Raw genomic sequence first — 19,722 nt, 5'->3', positions numbered from 1 at the left:
ATGGTAGATTGAATCTGGTTTTATAGCGCTAAACCTCTCACTTGTATGACAGTTGACAATTAAATAACGTTTAAAATGCAGTTAACATAGAAAACTTAAGACTGGGCAGCAAAAACCCAACCAAAACTAAGACAAGGTTTATAAAAATGTAACGGGAAGAATTAAGCGCTAACAAGGTTTATGATAAGAAATATTAACCTTAACTCCTCAAATACTAATAATCATCTGGTTCGAATAAGGATCTATAATCCGCTGTTCTGTATTCCTTATCTTTTATTCAATTCAACATGCTAACCATTGAAATAAAACTGTGTCAACATAAACAACGGAGAATATTTTTTTCAATTTCGTTTCATTTTCTGGTTATGGAAATTAATAAAAAAAAAAAATCATTGATTGCATTAGTTCTAATTGCAAAATATCAATACCATACTACAGCAAAATAATCAATAAAAGAGACGGAAGTTACCAAGCAGATAATCAATAAAAGGGACGGAAGATACCAAGCAGATAATCAATAAAAGGGACGGAAGATACCAAGCAGATAATCAATAAAAGGGACGGAAGATACCAAGCAGATAATCAAAATTCGCAGAAAACAATAAAAGGGACGGAAGATACCAAGCAGATAATCAAAATTCGCAGAAAACAATACAACGACAAGACAAAGAATGAATAAAATTCGAACAAGCTCATTAATCTTTCACAAAGTTACCTCCATCAGAAACACTCGTGTTCTGCATGGAGGTAACAAGACCTATCTACGCAAACGTTACCCGTTATGCTTGCCATGACTATGTTCGAACTTTAAAACTACGAAAATTTAGGAAAAAGAATATCAAATAAGACTATGTATTCAATTTTTGAAGAGAGCATGGTGAATAATAGTGACGAGCGATAAAAATTCGTTTTAATGTTGCTGAACTATTGTGATACGAATCTTCAGAATTGTTTAGAATTCCGATTATATTACCACTAGTTGCTGCATATAATTCAACATTTGTGGTGCAAAACGTTATGTCTGTTTGATCGCTCACAGGTTTTCCAAATAGGTTGGCAGATAGATCCAACATAAATGACATAAATATTAATTTGCATATTTTAATACATAAATTTAAGTCTAATGACCATGTTTCCTGCAATTCAATTTACCATTATTTAAGATAAAACACATGGGGTTTAATTGAAACGATTTATATTCGTTTTTAAAATGAACTTCAGCATGTTATCATTTTGACTAGTAGAATTTGTTTATAAAAAATGTAGAAAAATGTGTGTGAAAAATAATTAGGAAATACTGTGTTGTTATTAAAGTTCTGGTAATACGTTATGGTGTATTGTATTACGATCAAAATCGGGTATCGTAGTCATAATTGTAGCAATTTAAAGGGTCTATGTTTATAATTGTATAGTACACAGGCAAATTTCACTCACATCAATTTCACGTGAAATTTAATTCATGTGAATCTCACGTGAAATTCACATGAATTTCACCTCAAACGAGCTTATACGTGAAACTCACGTGAAATCAGTTTTTGCGAGTTGCATGTGAATCTCATGTGAAACTCATGTGAATTTCACATGAAAATCACATAAAAAATTTTCATGTGAAATTCACATGAATTTTTAAAATAAAGTATTTCAAATAACATCTAAATTTTCAAATTTAATCAAATCATGAAAAATATTAAATTTTTTTGTTGTAAATTTCACGTGAAATTCATGTGAAAAATTTCACATCAGATTCATGTGAATCTCAATTCAAGTGAAATTCACATGAACATTTTCACGTGAGTTTCATGTATAAGCTCGATTGAGGTGAATCTCACATGAAATTTTTCATGTGAATTTCATGTGAGATTCATGTGAAATTCATGTGAGCAAATTTTGCCTGTGTAGGTCAACGATTTGTACTGTATCTACACGCTAACGATTGCCCTTAACGCACGTTTAACTGTTTTATTTAATAATATATAATAAGAATATTTAAATTTGAATATCAAATGATAAGTTTGTTTTTATTTCTCATAACTGTAATCAGCGAGTTGCCAATGAAAAAAGCTATTGTTTTTTTTTTGTTAACCTGCATTATAAGTAATACCTCTGATATCTCTGTTGGTCTTCTTCTGAGTGTTTTATCTTTGTCGATGATATACATGTACAATGCCAATATACAATTATTGTTTATTCGTTAAGATTACCGAAAAGGATGCCAATATACAATTATTGTTTATTCGTTAAGATTACCGAAAATTTTATAAAACATTCCCAAACCCTTAACAAAATAGAAAACGCGTGTTCTTACATAGCGAAAATATGCTTTTTTTCTTACTGTTACAATGATTTCATACAATAATCATGATAATGCATTTACACTTTACATGACGAAAACTTCATAAAAATAATTTATCCATCACATTTTAATTTAATCGACTGATAAAACTTTTATGAAGTTCCGCTTACGACATAACGATTGACTTAACTCTAAAAAAAAAAGTAACTTCAAACATTTTTTGTTTTGTTTTCTGTTTCTAAATATAATTCGTTTTAGATAATATTATATTTATAGAGATTTTGATATATATAACTCATATATGCATGATATTTGTATTAGTTGTTAGTGGCTTTGAACTAGCTGTCAGGTAACTGCGAGTACTCTAAGATCTGTTCCTACTGTATTTTTGTTGTCGGGATGTATAAGTACCCGGCAACGTCTACTTGTATTTTTGTTCATCTGATGAGTTCAGCCTTTTTCAACTGATTTTTATAGTTCGTTCTTATGTTGTACTGTTATACCACTGTCCCAGGTTAGGGGAAGGTTGGGATCCCGGTAACATGTTAAACCCCATTATTTATGTATGTGCCTGTCCCAAGTCAGGAGCCTGTAATTCAGTGGTGGTCGTTTGTTTATGTGTTACATATTTGTTTTTCTTTTTTTTTTATATAAATAAGGCCGTTAGTTTTCTCGTTTGAATAGTTTTACATTGTCATATCAGGCTGTTTATAGCTGACTATGCGGTATGGGCTTTGCTCATTATTAAAGGCCGTACGTTGACCTATAGTTGTTAATGTATGTGTCATTTTGGTCTCTTGTGGACAGCTGTCTCATTGGCAATCATACCACATCTTCTTTTTTATATATATAACAAATATACTATTACATCTGATTCTTAAAAAAAAATATTCCTAGGTTGTCTGCCAACTTCCATAATGGTTGAGTATATAAACATATGGTTCATATTTCAAACAAAAACAAAAAAAGTCATTTGCACAACAGACATAATGGACGAAAAACAACGAACTGAGAGAGAATGCGGATCATGTTTTCGAAGATCTGAAGACGACTACGAAAATGAATACCAATACATATCATTATCATCTTTTCTATCTGATTTGATATTAAAAAAAAAGTATGGTATGAGTTCTGGGATCGAAAACACATCTAGGAATTTGCTGTTCTTAACAGAGGCTTTGGCGAAATACGACGATATACAAACTCAGAGAAAAATGTTTTGTTTTATATATTTCCGTTGCTTGAAGCAGGATTTCAAGTGCCAGTACAACAATCGTTGCGAGACTTATTATTTTTTTTGCAGATATAAATACATTTATTATATAAATAACAGTGAATTAAACCTCATGAATTCAAAATGGGACAATAAAATTGGAGAATGTGTCAAAGAGACAACAACCCGACCATAGAAAAAACAACGGCAGAAGGTCACCAACAGGTCTTCAAGGTAGCGAAAAATTCCCGCACCCGGAAGCGTCCTTCAGCTGGCCCCTAAACAAATATATACTAGTCCACGGATAATGAACGTCATACTAATTTCCAAATTGTACACAAGAAACTAAAATAAAAATAATACAAGGCCAGAGGCTCCTGACTTGGGACAGGCGCAAAAATGCGTCGGGGTTAAACAGGTATATTAAACATGGCTTTATCGACAACTTTTTTTTATTTAGAACAATATAAAATTCTGAGGAAATAATATGGCAATGTCTGTGTGTACACATTTTTTCACAAATGATATCGGATATGTTCCTTACGTCGTAACTACAATCCCCTTCCCTTTCATAAATGTGACCTACCGAATTAGACTATTTACCGGATTTGTAATCTCATAAGCAGCATGACGGGTGCCACATGTACAGCAGGATCTACTTACCCTCCGAAGCACCTGAGATCACCCCTAGTTTTTGTTGGGGTTCGAGTTGTTTATTCTTTAGTTTTAAGTGTTGTGTCATGTGTACTATTGTTTGTCTGTTTGTCCTTTTCATTTTTAGCCATGGCGTTGTCAGTTTATTTTCGATTTATGAGTTTGACTGTCCCTCTGGTATCTTTCGTCCCTCTTTTATCGAGGAAGATCATTTAAAAGAATGTTGTACTTTGTACATTAGCTTGATTCAAACATTGACTGAATGTATTGATGGATAGATATACAGATACATGTCTATCCATTTTCGTCATTTGTGTACCACTGAGACAACTCTCCATCCAAGTCAGAATTTATAAAAGTAAACCATTATAGGTCAAAGAACGGTCTTCAACACGCAGCCTTGGCTCACACCAAACAGAAAGCAATTAAGGGCCCATAACATGACTAATGTAGAACCATTTAAACGGGAGATCCAACGGTTTTATCTATAGAAAAAAAAGCGACTGTCGATAAACACTTAAAAACAACATCAATAAACGATAACCACATATCCTGACTTTGGACAGGTGTAAACAAATGCATCTGATTCAAATAATTTAATATATTACCCACCTCCACCCTTACTTAAAACAATAGTATTACCTCACAACATAGAAATACACACTGAAATATCAATTGAAATAGATTAACTAAAACAAAAGACTCACTTACACAAACAAATGAATACACTGAACGAATAATAATTATATTTGCAGATATGCCATTTTATAACAGTTTTACTCTATATCACTAAGATTTCTTCGTGTCAACAGGTTCAATAACACATTAGTAATAATTATATATTTGTAGATAAAGGTATGATATCTCAATGGTTCGTTAACGCTGTATATTCAATCTACAAAAACACGACAAACATCTATTGAACTTGATCACGCCTCGTTAATCGTCGCACTGATAACTATTATTGATCTCGTCAAACAGACGTATCAAATGACAAGTCTGTCTATGTTCACGTTTAATACAGTGATTTGGAAGCGTTACACTTGAAAACTTTTTAAGACACTAATGTTTAGTGTTATAGGTACATAATGATTAAAGGGAACGATTAAAGAAGCGAATATGCTGTTCCGTTCAACAAAGAATACCAGCACGTTTAAAATAAACAAATTGTTAATCGTAACCAATATATTTACTGACAGAACAGTAAAGATGTAAAAACGGAAAACCATATTGATAATCTTGTGCCTTTTTAATTATCCTTATTTTCCATTTGTCGATTAAAAAAAAACTAGGATAATTATGTCAACTGAAAAAGTTCATACCCAAATGTAAATAGTAAAGTTCGTGCCTCGCTGTGTGTGGTGAATTACTTTATAGTTTAATGTTAGGGTTTGTTTTCTTGTAAGAGAGCTCTTGTTGAGCGCTCAAAAACATGTTTAATCCCGTTAAATTCTTTTTGTGTCTGTTTACAGTCAGGAGCCGGTAAACAGTGGTTGTAGTTTGTATATGTCTATCATATTATTGTCTAATGAGTAAAGTGTTTTGTTTCATATCTTTTTTTCGAGCCTTTGATAACCTTTACACGATGTGGTTTTTTTCTCATTTTTGACTGGCACACATCATCCTATCATTTCCACTTTGTTTTAAATCTGGTAGATGATTGTATCTATTGGCAAGTATGATACATCTCTTCATTTGAATACACTATTATCCAAATTTCGTAGAAAAGAATATACAAAAACAAAATTGAAAAGCATAAAAACGAAATAAACAATAAAGTTTATACAAGCAAAAATAGTTTCAGTGCAATGAAAATCAAGGGCAATTAAAACTTAAATCAATGTACACTTCTCACAAATTATCATTAATATCGATACCCGGTCAATACATTTAACGCTCAATTGAGAGCTTTTTTTTATTTCAAAAGGAACATCAAAATATTACCAGGTATACGTAGTATCGTGTATCGTCGCCACTATAGCAGTTAAACGAAGCAAATATCTTGAAGTATGTTCTGTTGCTTTACCAAGAATTGAGCAGAAGGAAGACGATAAAGCTTTATATTTAAATATAAGGAATCATGTTCAGTCTTTCTCTGAAACAAAACTTCCTCAAATGGAATTGTAGATATAAATAATAACTTGTCAATTTGCCAGTCATGAAGTTGATCTAATTGATAATTGTTTTATGTATAGTTTTTGTTTAAATCATTTGACAGAAAATTACTGTGTATAAAATATCCAATTACAAGTGGGTTATATTGACTTATACGTAGTGTACTGATAACGATTTAAAAACCAAATGTGAAGGACGTGTGCTAGTTTACGTTCGTATGTGTTTATATTTAAAATTATTCGACCATCACTGAAGAGACTTGTATTGACAACATTCGCACCTTGTGCCTTATTTAATCTACAACGTTTATTTGAAAGAGTCGGTACTAAAAGATTATTTCAAAATGTCTATTTTTCTGGTTTTAGATCCTCGGTCTTTAGTTTTCTTTGCTGTGTACAGCTGTTTGCCTTTTTTTTCTCGTCTATTTTAAATTATTGTCATAGTGTTGATCATCCAACTATGAGATTATATATTTTTATGATATTTTTTACTGTCGTCAATGTTTCTTTAGATGAGTTGTGAATGCTAATCGGTTTACAAATCTGAAAAGGTGGTTTGAATTGGTTTGTGTACATTCTATGAGTTTTGGGGAAAAATAAATTTGTTCATCTCATTTTTGGATATTGTTCATCTTTAGCTTTCAAATGATTGGTTTTGGCCGAATAAATCGAATAGAAAACAACAATATCAATATACATTTATATTATAAACTGATTACATAGCGCAAAGATAAAAAAAAAAAAAACTATAAGTTATATACAATTCCAACATCGAAGTATTTGCATTGGTCATTTGCATAAACGAAATTGTATTTCAAAAACACGTCAATTACAATTTCAACTAAATATTATCATAATTGTTTATATCGGTTTATTAACATCTCCTACTGTGAGATCACCAACAGTAAAGTATTTATATCAATGCATCGAATTTTATAACCATAATATGAACTTCTTCTGCTCAGAAAAATAAACTGTCTGTACTTTTGAATTCAGACTACGTATACCTGGTAATATTTTGATGTGGTATTTACGGCACGTTTATTTATTTTCTTTTGTCATAGTACATGGCCACTGTGTTAATGTGAACGACTAACTGTTTGCTTTCAATGCATTCAATGTCACTACCCTTACATTAACTGGGAAATCTTCTTTGACCCGATCTACAACTGGCTGTTGTCCATTTAATCCTACTTTGTACATTCGTGTATCGTCGCGTCTATGAAGCAAGTATTTTGAAGTATGTCCTGTTGCTTTACCAAGAATTGAGCAGAAGGAAGACGATAAAGGTTTTTGTTTGTATTCATTATTTAAATTGTCTCCAAATTTTCTTAAGAAACGTTCACATTCTCTAGAAATTCTTTTTTGTGATTCGTCCATTGTACGGTTTACTCTTTATCAATTTGATATAAGATATTAAGCATTTGTTGATATACTCCTTATTCACGTGGTTTAGGGAAGTGAAATATAATTAAAGATCTAGTGAAAGAGTTTGTGTTTGATTTTATAATAAAATGATTATCTCAACCTGGATAAATTGATACTATTGTAAGGTACTCATATCTAAATTTATAGTAATTGAATATTTTTAGCAGTCAATTTTTACTTATATTCTATTTTTTATGTGTTGTTCACTGTGTGATAATAGTAAGAATACATTCTTTTGTTGAATTTTACTTGATTAATTAGTGTGCATATCTTTTATATGTAAATGGTTTTCTATAATGTATAAAGAAGATGTTGAAAAAAAGTTTGGGTATAAAGAAACTAAATCTATGTTTACTAATACCCTTTACTAAATCATTAGTGCATACATGAATAAATGAACGCAACAGTAGTATATCGGTGTTCGTAAGTAATAAACCGATTGTGATATAGAATTTACAGCTGGCATGACACATATGTTATCAAAATAATTTATCTGACGAATTTTAATTTAATCAATCTTAAAACTTTTATGTAGTTCCTCTTCGGACATTGTTATTGACTAATCTTTCAAATTAAGTAACTTCAAAATTATAGGTTTTTTCCTTATACCTAAAATAGTTTTATCTAGATAATATTATATTTATAGGGATTTTGATATTATATAATTTTATTCAACTAATATCCTACCGCATCTGTTTCTAAAAAAATATGCTTTTTTAAGCGAATATGTGTTCTTCGTGATTTGCTTACGTTTATGTGATGTGTTTGACTATAAAATTTGTGTGTACATGTTTATTGAATAAGGCAACCCACGAAACGACTGTACATGTACAACAACTATCAAATTCCTGACTTTGACAACCACTGCATTATAAATGGTTGATTAAAAGATATTGAAAGATTCTTATTTTTCTCACATATAGGACAGTCGTATATAGTTTTGATATATTTGCAAAATAGTGTGTGCATCCATGTGGCTTTACTTAGTATCCGGCAGCAAAAAATGTGTAAACATACATTGCAAATATACAACATAACTAAATTATATTATTGCAGTCATTTTCGACTTCCCGAAATATGTGTCAAATTCATATTAATTTCCGTTTAAATAATTGAATTGTGTGTCCCTTTCTTACTACGGATCTTTTCCCATTATATCATTATCCAAATTTCGTCAAAAAAAAGCGCATTTCCGTTTGTTCTTTTTATTTCATTAAAGATTAACTATAAAAAAACGGGCCTTATTTTGAATATCATCAAGTCCTTTAATATATTAGTATCGATGTTTCAAAAGGTCAATGGTTAATACAGTATGTCAACATATTTGACAGTACGCCTTTGTATTACAGTTTTACGCTGTATGATAAAGATTGTCTTCGTGTGATAAAGGTACAATTACAAATTAGTAATAATCATATATCTGTAGACAAAGGTATAATGGCTCACTGGTTCTCAAATGCTCCAAATATCAATTTAAAAATTTTAATTGACCCTCCACATAAGACTAGAAGTGAACTTGTCAAATAGACGTATCAGATGACAAGTGCGGCTGCTCTACTTTTTTTAAGTGATTTTGAAATAAAATGAGAGGGACGTGTACTCTTTTCTCTTTTAAAAGTAAATGAGTGTTACGTACTGTGACCATACTTCGTATTTGAATACAAGGAATCGTTACTTGATATGCAGGAATATACACACACAATATCAGGTTAAGTCTTTCTCTGAAACAAAACTTCCTCATATGGAATTGTAGATATAAATAATAACTTGTCAAAGTGCCAGTCATGAAATTGATCTAATGGATAATTGTTCGTATATAGTTCTTTCAAATCATTTGACTGACAATTACTACGTATTAAAAATCTCCAATTACAATAAGTTATATTTACTTTTTATGTACTGATAACGGTTTAAAGACCAATGTGAAGGACGTGTGCTAGTTAATGTCCGTACTTGTTTATATTTAAATTTATTCAAGCATCACTGGAGAGACGTTTATTGCCGAAATTCGCACCCTGTGTCATATGTTACCTACTGGAAGAGTCGGTACGAAATGATAATCTCAAAATGTATATTTGTCTGAACATCGGCGCAGCTTTTGTGTTATTCTAGTTTCTCAGTCTTTAGTTTTTATGTTCTGATCTGATGTTTGACTTTTGAACGATTTACGTCTGTTTCCATAGCATAGGAGACTAAGTCTTGCTGATATTTTTAGCCTGTCTTTTACGTGCTTTAAATACTGATCGGTTTACAAATCTCAACATGTTGGAGATCTCAGCGTACATTTTCTTTTTTATTTGTTTTGAGGGGAGGTATAGAATAATTTATTCCATTTTGGGATATTGCTCATGATACACCCTTAGCTTTCAAATGCTTGGTTTTGACGAAATTGAACAACTAATAGAAAATAATTTCAGTTTACTTTTATTTTATATGATAAACTGACATGTGTAGCACAAAGATAACAACTGGAAGTTATATACAATTACAAAATTGAAGTATATATATTGGTGTCATTTGTAGTCATTTGCATAAACGTAATTTAAAAACAAATCCATAACAATTTCTACTACAGTATATCATAATCGATAATGTTTGCTAACATCTCCTACTGTGAGATCATCAACAGAAACACACAATAAAACAGAAAACCTCGTTCATGGCAACGTCAAGGTTTTCAGGCCACTTTTATGGTTAATTGAGTTGATATGTGCAATACAATATAAACGACGTAAAATACTTATATAATTGCATCGAATATTTATAACCATAATGTAAACTTCTTATGCTCAGGAAAATAAACTGTCTGTCTCCATTTGAATCCAGACTACGTTCGCTCACACACATATACTTGGTACATGTAATACATGTTGATGTGTCATGATATTTAAGGCACATTTATTTTCTATTTTCATTGTTAATGTTAATGAATAACTCTTTGCATTCAATGCATTCAGTATCACTACTCTTACATTTACTTGGAAATCTTCTTTGGCCCGATCTACAACTGGCTGTTGTCCATTTAATCCTACTTTGTACATTCGTGTATCGTCGCCACTATAGCAGTTAAACGAAGCAAGTATCTTGTAGTCTGTTCTGTTGCTTTACCAAGAATTGAGCAGAAGGAAGACGATAAAGGTCTTTGTTTGTATTCATCATTAAAATTGTCTCCAAATTTTCTTAAGAGACTTCCACATTCTCTAGAAGTTCTTTTTTGTGATTCGTCCATTGTACGGTTTAAGATCTATCAATTGATTATACGATATTGAACTTGTGCTTATATATTCGTAATTCACGTGGTTGAGGGATTTTAAATGTATTTAAAGATCAAGTGCAAACAGCTTATGTTTTGATTTTATAACAATATGATTATCTCACCCTTGATAAATTGGTAATATCGTAAGGTATTCATATCTAAATTTACCATAATTGGGTTTTTCGTCTGTTTTCCTTTTGCTGTAATCTATTTTTACTGTTTTATTCACTTCATGATTATGCTACGAATCATTGACTTTTTCGATTTCATCTGAGATATTATAGGACATGTGTCTTTAAAATGTAAATAGTTATTTATAATGTATAAACGAGATACTTGTTACTTTCTGTGTAAAAGGGTCTCTTGCGGAGAGTTGTCCCATTTAGCAGTCATACCACATCTTCTTTTTTTTTTATATTGAGTGTATAGAAACTAAATTCCTGTTTTATATAAACCATTACTACAATAACTGAGATAGGAAATAGAGAATGTGTCAAAAAGACAACAACCCGAACAAAGATCCAAAACAAGTGCCAAAATGCGACGAATGGTTCTTCAACACAGCGGAAAAATTACTCACTCGGAGGCTGGCGTCAGCTAACCCCTTGTTAGTGTATGTGTACTAGTAAAAATTACCGTCATACGAAACTCAAAATATATAAAAGAAAAATACTACTATACATTATACTCAAAATGTTCAAGCAAAACCTATTTTCACGACTTACAGAACATCTGAAAATATTAAAGAACGAATGGAATTTGATGAGTTGAAAGTCTATCAATTTCACTCATAACAAATGAATCATAAAACGTACCCAACTGCTCCTGCTAACTAATCTTGCTGTTTATAGAACATATTGGCATGCTTTCAAAATAACGTGTTGGCTTTATAAACATTATAAATTAAAGGTTATAAAGCCTTCTCGAGAACTCCTGGTTTTCTGAGTTTCCTTAAGTTATTGGTTTTGCTTTAATCTGGATGTCTTTTATCATTACTTTTTGCTAATATCTATTTTACGTTTAGGGTTCTCCTCTCGTTCGTTCCCCTGAAAAACAGATTTGATTGTCAATATTCCAATAGATAGAATTCTGACACGTCCGATCCGGGTATAGATACCAGCTGTAATGTTTATACGGCAGACCCGTGTTTCGGTATTTCGTCGACATAAAACTAATCAGTAGCGCTATGATAAAACATTTGAAAGTACTTGCAAATTAATAAGCAACAAAAAAAGAACCACGAAATGGTGTATCAAATACAACACGATTTTTTAAAGGTATATCAACTGTCAAATTTCATTAAAAAACGAGAAACGAGAAACGTTTATGGATCGCATTAACAAATGACAACTACTGAACATCAGGTTCCTGACTTAGAACATGTGCACCTAGGTTAAATTATTCATTTGGTTGAAAAATCTAGTACATATTTATCAATTCTTAGTTCAGTAAGCAATTAATTCATCCCTCTCTCGATTGATTGTTAAGCTCATAATTATGTCTAACAGATTCGCTTTAATTTTTCATTTACAATTATCTTATGTATGGTGCTCTAGTAAAGACAAAGTTCGAAGTCCAAGTCAAAAACGAAGTTTAGGAATGCAAAATCATTAAAAAAAAAATGTAATCGACAGTATATATATATACATTAAAAAAAATACAACATAGTAATGAAAGTTCACGTCAGCAAAAAATGGCCGTGTGATACCTCAGGGATTAAACGTTTACTAGCAGTATCATCGACTGACTGTAAACAAAAATACAAAAATACAAAAATACCGAACCCTTTAGAATATATTCAAGACGTAAAGTCTCTCATCAAATGAAATAATCAAAAGCTAAAATACATCAAAATAATTGATAACAACTGTCATATTCCTGACTTGAAACAGGTATTTTGTTATGTAGAAAATGACGGACTAAACTTGTAAAAGAGGGACGAAAGATACCAAGGGACAGTCAAACTCCTAAATCGAAAATAAACAAACAACGCCAAGGCTACAAATGAAAAAGACAAACAGATAAACAATAGTACACACAACATAGAAAACTAAAGAACAAGCAACAAGAACCCCATTAAAAAACTAAGGATAATTTCAGGTGATCCGGAAAGGTAAGAAGATCCTGCTCCACATGTGGAACCCGTCGTGTTGCTTATTTTATAAAAAAATCAGGTATATAGTCTAATTCGGTATGTCACATTCATTAAAAGGGAAGGGGATTGTAGTTACGACGTACGGAACATATCTGATATCGATTGTGCTGCGATAATTTGAGTACAGGTCAAGGAAATTGCAGCACAATCGATATTGGATATGTTTCCAAATGGTGAAGTTGAAATCACCCCTTCGTAAATTTTACGGACGCCATCACGAGTTGGTTGACCGTTATGGAATAACCGTTTCACAAATAATATCGGATATGTTCCTTACGTCGTAACTACAATCCCCTTCCCTTTCATGAATGTGACATACCGAATTAGACTATTTACCGGATTTGTTATCACATAAGCAACACGACGGGTGCCACATGTGGAGCAGGATCTGCTTACCCTTCCGAAGCACCTGAGATCACCCCTAGTTTTTTGCTGGGGTTCGTGTTGTTTATTCTTTAGTTTTCAATGTTGTGTTGTGTGTGCTGTTGTTTGTTTGTCTTTAGATAGAAATGTCAATGTCTCTTCAGTGACGCCAAGGCCAAAATATTTGAAAACTCTAAAGCTTATTAAAAATATAAGGTGCTATAACCTAACAAAGTACGAAAAGTGTAACTTAAACTCGGGATTAATTTGGCAGTGACGTTCAAATATAGTAAATACCATCCATAGTACTCGTATTTAGTTCGTCGATTGTGTAAACATCAAGTTAGTAAAAACACAAAGGTAAAAAATAGAAACAACACTTTATGTCCGAATCGCACACCAGTAACTACCAGCAAGATGAATACCTTATACAAAAATGTCAAACAACGGATGAAGGGATGTAGACGATACTAGTAAAATTAAAATTCGATCATACCACTTTGAAAAAAAGTAAATTGAACGACGACACATTGCGTGTCAACTAAGTAGAATAAAAAGATATACTGGAATTTAAATTAACAGCACCATGAAACCTGAAAGAAGATATGGTATGATTACCAATAACACAACTCTCCACAAGAGACCAAATAACTCAGATATTACCAAGACCATATTATATTCTTTGTGAAGTATGCACTATATATATATGTGAGAAAAAGGACAGCACATTATTTGACCAAATAGCGGTGATGTTTTATAGAGTCTGAGTAGTAGCTGCAAAATATTAGAATTCGTTTGATTTAAGAATTTATTCTCCATACGTGGGTGAAGTTAGTATAATGCAGCTAATGTTATATATCTTTTCTTGTCAAAATCGAAATCGTCTTATGAGTCATACAATATAGTACTGAAATAAATCCTGTTATGAAATTTGAGATAAATGGCTACAAATGACGAAGAACAAATTGTAATTCGGATTTTTGTTTTCGCTAGGTCAAGATGATATACAAATGGGACCTTCTAAGTAATTAGTAAATTGTGCCATGTGGAAATGATTTTTATTAAATGGCAAAAGACCACATGCATGTCGTATATCCTTTAAAAAGTATCTTAAAATATTACGGATATCTATTTTTTAAACAGACTGCAAAACAAACAGACAATAACATATGGTATTGGTCTTATTGTATGCCAACATCATTTCAAAACAATAAATTAATCACATGGATCCGTAAAACTTTATCAAAAAGCTTCTCTCTAATGCTATATAAAAGCAGTTATATATATAGAAAAATCAAAGGAATATAAATAATCATTATTTAATTGTATAAAAAGTATTTTCCTTGTCGACGGTAATAGACACATGAAATTTCATATTTGTTTTAAAAACAAAAGTCTGAAATGTTGAAGTTTGAATCATACGTTGACAGTATGCTCACATTGAAATCCGATCTAATACAATCATGTCTTTTTTATTTTATCCTATTGTTATTCTGCAAAATTATTCTAAAATAGTTTCAATGTCAAAAGTGGATTTAATACGTAATCATTAGCACAATTTGCACCCGAATATATGAAATAAATGTCATGACAATATTTTAATATTTCTGAAATATATGTTATATAGTACTCCTGGTAAAGTGTTTTCATCTTGCCACATTTGGAGCGATCAAGAGATATGAATACAGTGTATGGCAGTTTATAATGTATGTGATGTCTCCCTTTTGTTTTTTGTTTTTTTATAAAAGACCAAAATATCCTGAATTAAGGAGTTAAGCGGTTGTTAGTGCAAGATGGCAATACAAATATGATATACTGAAGATTCAGGTACAATGTGTTTGTCAAATTGATTAACAAACTGTTTTTAATGTATGTAACACGAAATGATTCGTAAATGTGAGCATTAACGAATGGCGTTTAACATTAGACTAGTCATATCTTTAAATGTATTAAATACAAGGTGTTTTGACGCTAATCCTTCAGGACAACTTACATTATATTCAGGTAGACGTGTCGTTTTAATTATTACCCTGTTGAATGAAGAAAACGATTGTCCTTACAAACTTTCAAAACACTTAATTGTACCCAATGAGTTTTCACATTACTTATTCATAACAATGAAGATTTAGAGAAATATTATAAACATCTTGTAAGTAGGTATTTGATACATAAAATATAACAATACAATTTACAAGATAACAATTTATCATTTACCTTACAGGTATTATAAATATACAATATGCAACATACAACAATACAATCATTAATTTTTACTTGAGATCACAAAACAAAATTTACAATTATCATTAATTATGTATTGTGGCATTTTGAAATGAAATACATAACTATCACGAATTCTGCTATTACGTATAAGGTATTGTAGACTAATCTGGGCCATGACGTTATTTCTAACGTTTAATTTCTTCCTGATTTTATCTGACTAGCTCTATATATATATATATATATATATATATATATATATATATATATCATACTTTATAACCGTATATTTTTAGAGATATAATGTTTTATTTAACAAAATACATTGACACCCGTATACTTACGGTATGTACGATTACGATATGGAAGACTAATTAAATCAATGACGTTATTTCTAACGTTTTATTTCTTCCTGATTTGTCTGACTCAATCTATCTATAGACCATACTGGATAACCAAAAATTGATGGAGATAATATTTTTATCAACAAATAGATATAGGAAGGTGTGGTTTGAGTGCCAATGATACAACTCTCCATCCAAATAACAATTTATAAAAGTAAACCATCATAAGTCAATGTACGGCCTTCAACATTCAGCCTTGGCTCACTCCGTACTACAAGCTATGAAGGGCCCCAAAATTACTAGACGTGTAAAACCATTCAAACAGGAAAACAAACGTTCTAATCTATATATAAAAAACAGAAAAGAAAAAAATAGATACCCGTCTACATATGATATTTACGAATACGTCATTGACGACTGTTTTGTAAATGACGTCATATATCACAATTTATCTCTTCCTAGTAGCTACTGGTTTTACCTGACTGATTCTATATACAGGTCATGCTGAAAACCCGTATATTTCCAGTGATTTGTATCTAATAATAAAATACATTTACACATGTTCCTAAAAAAGGCTGAAAATGCCTAGGTCTCATGCAATAACTCTTAACACGTGATCATATCCGGCGATTATATATACATGTGTTTGTTAATTCCTAGCAGATACAAATAAAGTTATTGAAAACAGAATGGATGAAATACAACGAACTGCCAGAGAATGTGGATCGTGTTTTCGTAGATGTGGAGATAACTTGGATACTGAGTACAAACACCGACCATCAGATTCCTTTCTTTCTGATATTGGTTTGGTGATAGAGAAAACTTCTAGATATTTGATGTCCTTGACAACGACTTTTGCGAAAATTCGAAAATACATCAACTAAGAGAACAAAGACCTTTTAACTTGCGAGTCATTCCGAAGCATGAAGTGAAAATGGCAATATCTATACAACAATCACTGTTATGCTGTATCAGTAATCGGCGACATTTTTAACGTGACTATTAACACCATTTAATATATATAAACAATGATACAAACAAAGAAATACCCTGAACTCAGTACGGCATAAGGAATTACATTCGCAAGTATCCATCTACAGACTGGTTGCATAAATATCCGTGTTTTGATGCCTTAGTATATACTTTAAATTTCACTTTTACCCAGGAAGACCATTCTCGAGAGTTTTTGGTATATAAACTTGATACAAACATTAGACTGACAATACATGCCCTACAGTAATTGTGTCAACATTGATGTCGTTTTAAACTTGTAAATCTCATTTGATCATGTTTCCTTTCATTGAAACTCGAATGTTGTTTGAATAGGACTTTTACAAAGTTGCCCAATAGTTAAATGAATATGTTAATAATGGCTTCTGATGATTTGCAAGGATGAATGTTATATTTTTAAGTATCTTTGCAATATTTATTACCATGTGATGTTTTGTTTCTTTTTACTTTGTGATGTGCTAGTGTAAAGGTTTCTATATCAGACATGAAATATTTATCTGCAATGGAGTTTTGAGTCAGATTTGGTACCTTTTTTTTTGGCAATACTGTTTATTTTTACTTTTATACATTTGTTATTTTACAGTTTATACTCATGTTAAAATAAAATTTAAGAAAAAGACTACAAAAAAAATTGTTTTGATATAGAACAAAAACATTTAAAACAAAACTAACTATGTAACGTTTGATCTAGTTCGTGCAAACATCATATAGGTTATTTGTTATTTGTAATTTGTTCAAGTTTAAAAGAGGGGCAAAAGATACCAGAGGGACAGTCAAACTCAAAGATCAAAATAAACGTCATTGCTTAAAAAGAAAAAGACACAAAAAACAAACAATAGTGCACAAGACACAATATTGAAATCATATTACTAAGCTATACGTACCCAAAAACTTAGAGTTTTCTCATGTGTTCCGGAAGGATAAGCATATCCGGTTCCATAGGTGATGACTGTCGTGTTGCTCATGTTATTACAAACCTAGTAAATAGTCTAATTCGGTAGGTCACATTCGGGGAAAGGGTCCGGAATTGTAGCTACGACATACGGAACCACATATCCGATATCAATTTATGAAACTGATATTCCGTAACGGTCAAACTCGTGATTGCGACCGTAGAATTTACGTAGGAAGGATTTCAAGTTTAAGATTTGAAACTTTTGGTTTAAAACCGTCCTTTTGAGCAGCAACTCTCTACCAAGGAAATTGTGATATTCCAGGTATATAGGATCTATTGGAAGATACATGGAAAATTCACAATTGGAAAGCTGAAATCATCTCTTTCGTCATCAAGTTTTGTTTACAATCGACCATCATTGTCAATTTCTAGTTGTAAATCAAGATATGAGGCCGACTTAACTGTATCTTGTTTATCATATGGGATTGATACGTCAACATAGTCACCAAATTTTGAATTATTCAGTGAAAGACCGTCATCGATACATAGAGGAAAGAGAAAGTAATAGATATTGCTAATTCTCTTCCTATGAAGTTCTTGTATGAAGTCAACTTCATAAAAATAAAATATCAAGTTGACAAGAAGAGGGATAAAGTTGGTTCCAATGGAAATGCTGATTGTTTGTTGATGTGCTATATATTCAAAAGTATACATTATACAAAAACTGATACGGAAAATAAAACACTTTTGACAATCTGATTTCTTTAGAGAAAAGGAAAACAATACTGTCTGAATTGTATCTGTCAAACGCGCTTTTCTTGATTTTCTTTAATTGGAAACCATCAAAGCCACGTTTATACAAGAACCGAAACGATTGAAGAGCTATATGACCAAAGTGGGCAACAACACAATAGCCAAATCCATTTAAGATCAACTGTGCCTAGGAGATTAAAATTCTAATGCAACATGATAGTTATAAAGACGAAATAATGAATTCGAGAAACCTAACAAAAGTTTATTAAAAACTTATTTTTTGCGATTGCTCTATCAATAAATTCAGTGGAAGTACTTTGACTTTCTCTTTATCGTGTAACTCGACATGAATTGAATACAAATATAGTGCAGCCATCTTATCACCTGCACATTGAATTGAAAACATGTTTACCAGCCCAGTAGTCAGCACTTCGGTGTTGACATGAATATCAATTATATGGTCATTTATATAAATTTTCTGTTAAACAAAACTTCGAATTTTTCGAAAAACGAAGGATTTTCTTACCCCCAGGAGTAGATATCCTTAGCAATATTTAGCACAACTTTTTGAAATTTTGGGTCCTCTATGCTCTTCAACTTTGTATTTGTTTGGCTTTTTAACTGTTTTGATCTGAGCGTCACTGATGTGTCTAACGGAGACGAAACGCGCGTCTGGCGTATTAACTTATAATCCTGGTATCTTTGATAACTATTTACAATATACGGTTTTGTGGCGTCCTTCTACATTTGGTCATTAATTTTAATTTTCCAGTGTATAGATGGTTTTCTCTCAATTTATTATTCAAAACTGAACGCATCTAGCACATCAAACTTGAGATAAAGCATACAACAGTTACAACTTATTATACATATCTTGCTTGACCTACATCTGTATACTGACAATAAAGGTTTGTTAAAAACAAGCAAACAAATCTTCCCAATTGAGAACTTTTCATCTTTATGCAGCGACATTTCAGCAACACCTCTATACGGAGTACATGTATATATCACCAAGTTAATACG

This window comes from Mytilus edulis, chromosome 6 (genome assembly GCF_963676685.1).
Source record: "Mytilus edulis chromosome 6, xbMytEdul2.2, whole genome shotgun sequence".
Lineage (NCBI taxonomy): Eukaryota > Metazoa > Mollusca > Bivalvia > Mytilida > Mytilidae > Mytilus > Mytilus edulis.
This window is presented reverse-complemented; position numbering follows the sequence as displayed.